This window comes from Nanorana parkeri, unplaced genomic scaffold (assembly GCF_000935625.1).
Source record: "Nanorana parkeri isolate BGI_ZX_2015 unplaced genomic scaffold, ASM93562v1 scaffold1079, whole genome shotgun sequence".
NCBI lineage: Eukaryota > Metazoa > Chordata > Amphibia > Anura > Dicroglossidae > Nanorana > Nanorana parkeri.
In genome coordinates, this window is record NW_017307347.1 from 521,258 (window position 1) to 525,178 (window position 3,921).

The following is a 3,921-nucleotide window of genomic DNA, read 5'->3' on the forward strand; positions in this document are numbered from 1 at the left end:
GCCGCCTGACAAATATGCCTACTAAAGGGAATTGCTGCAAGACTCTCCCCTGCTGTCTTCAGCTGCCTGTAGATCATCGGTGGTGGTGGAGGAGGAGCCCGAGTGGGCTGTCGGTGAAAATAACTGGCAGACATCTGTAATTGGTGTAATTATAAGGATCGGGTTACCGGCCGGGCGTAATGTCTGGGACATCTTTGCAATTCTATTTTCCCGGGTATAAAAATACTCCAAGATGCTGTGCTGGGTCTGCATTACACGTGAACACTGAGGAAGAGTGGAGCACAGTCAGTGGCGTCACAAGGGGGGTGCAGCCCGCACCCGAGTGCCACCATTGGAGGGGTGACACCAAAATGACTGACAGTCATTTTACGACAGTGTAAGTAGAGGAGGGGACCCGGCGGCATACCTTATCCTGCCGGCTGAACGTCCCCTCCTCTCTCTGCCGGCGTCCATCACCAAGATGGCCACCGGCAGGCGTCAATAAGACCACGGGCGATGAAGTCATTGCTCGCGCAGCAACGTCACGCACATGCGCGATGACAGCACGGTGGGGTGTCACCCGGTCTCCGCCCCTGGGCGACACCCAGCCTCAGGACGCCCCTGAGCACAGTCAATGTTCAGACTCGGAACAAGGTGCAAATGCACCAGTGCAACAAGCAGGCCCGAAAAATCAGAAAAAACAGTGACTGCAGCCAATTAAAATACAACAGCATGGATTGGGGGGGGGGGTTTCTCCTTTGGTTAAGAATTAGTGTATGGCTATGAGCTATGACTAAGGCCTAGTAAGGCAGAAATGCTTCAGCGGTTGTTCTTTGTCAAGCTGCATAAAGTTTTATTTCTTTGGAAGATCGTGTGCTGGTTCTACAGTTTAGGAGTGTATGTTTAGCCTTACAGGTTTTGTCCTCCCCCCACCCTGTGATTACACAGTAAAAGAAGAAGCAGCACACTGATGAGCTCATCTCTCTGTCACTCTGCTGTCTCCTCCTATTAGCAATTCCCTTGTTCACATAGGAGCACTGTGAATGGCTCCTAGTGCTGATTCTCCCTACCCAATCTGAGCTCTGCTGTACAAGGACTGCAAGAGGTTGATACCAGGTCCAGTTCAGGTACCTAAACTACTTGCATGTAAAAAAAACAACTTACATTTAACGATGGAATAATAAATACAGAGCTGCGTTAAATTGGTTCTTTTAAATCTGCTCGGCGTTCAGCTTTGTGCTTTTGTCGGTGCCATCAGTGCGATACATTCCCGAGATGAGCCAGAATTCATTGGCAGGAACCTTGGACATGCAGCTGACCTGCTTCAAGCGGATTTACTATTCCCATAGTCTTGTAGGGGGATAGCAAAACCCGCTTGAAGCTAACCAAAGCCCATCGGCACGGGCCCTTTAAGCGAAACAAATGTGCAGAAGTGGAATAATGAAATAAGTATCTGAAGACAGACGATGGCTTCCTTTTATGTTTTAAAGCATATTTGTAATATTTAATTATACATATAAAAAAGGCAATGTGCAAGATTACAGACGCCAGTCTGTCTGTGGACTGTTACTGAACGCCAGTGAGTCACCAAGCAAAACCTCTTCAGTTCAGACTACACACGGTCTGGAAAACAATAGACTGGCGTAACAAAGGCCATGGCGGCCCACTGCTATGGGGCCTGGGGGTGGTGAGGGGCCCCCATCAGGGGGGCTGTTAAGGCAATTTAAAGCTGGACTGCTCGTTTTTGTCTAGGTTATAACAAACTTATACTCACCAGATCCTTGGAGCCCGCCAGCTCTTAGACCGGCCCCTTCTGCCTTGCTCCCCCTCTGCTACAGTGGACTAAGGATCCTCGAGTCGTAACGTTCTATACAGAGTGTATGGAATGTGAGGACACCGAGGGAAATACCATTTCCGCAGCAGAGGAGGAGACAGGCTGGAGGGAGCACTGTGACAGCCAGCCAGATCCGAGGATCGGGTGAGTATAACTTTGTTATTTTTGACCCTAGGCAAAAACGAGCACTTAACCCTTGCAGTGAGGGGGAAGCTCCACTGCAAGGGTTAAGACTTTTTTCTCCTGGAGTTCTTAAAGGAGAACTATGGGGTCAGTGTTTTTCCCCATAGTTCTCCGTAGGGTAACGGGAGGACACAAACTAAGGTGAGTGAAAAGCACCCCCCCCTCATAGTTCTCCTTTAAGCAAAGAAAATTGGTGTGCATGTAACGAGGATGCATCTTCATCATTGTATCATTAAGGATTGCAGAGGTTACTGTTGGAAATGACCCTGTACCCCCTGTGACATTTCCAAACAAGAAGTGTCAGACATGCAGGAGACTTCAGAATCATTGGATGTAGTCTCAAATCTCCTTTGCAGGCAGGGCAGTAAAGGGAGTAGGTTTAGCTCCCTTAGCGTATATTTATGACCCTGAGAGCTTCTAGTCATCCCGGCCAGCACTGAAACTAATGCCTAACACAGTCTTCCTCGGGGATGCACAGATACTTTTCGAGTACCAGTGCCGATACTTGCATTTTCATGAGAACTACCAGGGTTGCAGAGGTTGCAGCTGGGATCTGGCTCTGGCGCTCCACCACTGTCCTGAAATCATTACTCTGTATTGTTTTAGGAAAACTGTCACATGACACTAAACAAAAACGTATCAGTACTTGTATCTGTGAGTACTTGGAGAAGTATCAGTACTTGTATCTGTGAGTACTTGGAGAAGTATCAGTACTCATACTTTGAAAACTGGTATCGGTGCATCCCTAATATATATTTATAAAAACAAAATCATACAATAAAACAGAGATGTACAAATCCCAGGAGCTCCGTGTGCTCCTTACAAGTGACAGCCGCCTCCTAACTTTAGAATGTTTCTCTAGTCTAGTCCTGGGGCTGGAAAAGTATCTGTACTTGTACCGAGTATGGTACTTGGTATAGGTACATTCCTAGTAAAAATGCCTCCTCACTGTCTCCTGTAAAAACAAACAGCTGTCTGTAGTTCTGCAATCCCTTTCCTCCAATGTGTTTGCGTTCGGGGTATAGAGTATTCATGGGCAGAAGTACAAACAATGAAGTCATTATACATAATATTGTGATGGTCATTATTATTGAGACTACAACACTTGCATTCCTTTTTCGTTTTACGACTACAACACCACCACCCTCAACAGTTGCTTGCTGCGGCATTGGGCTTAGAACTTACAAGGAGGCCCTGAGGTCCGAGATGCTGATAAAGACTGGGGGGGAGGACTGAGGACTGAGCGGAGAGCTGGAAATTTCATGTTGAATGTGAATTTTAGGGATGCACCGATACTAGTATCGGTATAGTTGCCGAGTATTTGGGTGCGTACTCATACTCGCCCAAATGCTCTGATGCCTAGCCCGATACCCAAACTTCCGGTACCAGGAAGCCGGGCAGTGAGTTACCCGGCTTCCTGATAGGCCAGGAAGCCGGCTCCATGCTTCCTCGTCACTTCGTGACGAGGGAGCAGAGTCGGCTTCCCGGCCAATCAGGAAGCCGGGCAGGCAGTCATTACAAGCTGCCCGGCTTCCTGATTGGTCAGGAAAATGGCCAATGAGGAAGCCGGACAGCGATTCATTACCTGCCCCCCGGCTTCTTGATTGGCCAGAAAACCAGCTTCACGCTCCCTCGTCACCAGGTGATGAGAAACATGAAGACGGCGTTCCTGCTAATCAGGAAACTGGGTGGCGAATCATTACACACCGCCTTCCGGTCCAGTGGGACTTCCGGTATTCGGTATCGGCGAGTACCGTAAAAAAATATTGGTACTCATACTCGATACCGAAAAAAACGGTATTGGTGCATCCCTAGTGAATTTCCTTCACTGATGCCCCCCTCTTCCCTGACAACCTCTTTACTAATGTACTAACAATGCTGTCAGCTCTCCCTGTTCTTGATTTACACATACTTTATCTTCAAAG

The 3,921-nt window shown here is 48.0% G+C and overlaps 1 protein-coding gene across 1 annotated transcript in view; it reads right to left on the reverse strand.

The window, feature by feature from the left end:
• Positions 1-3,921, reverse strand: part of RNF24 (ring finger protein 24) — a 27,197-nt gene that overhangs the window by 14,583 nt on the left and 8,693 nt on the right. The gene's annotated exons all lie outside the window — the stretch shown is intronic.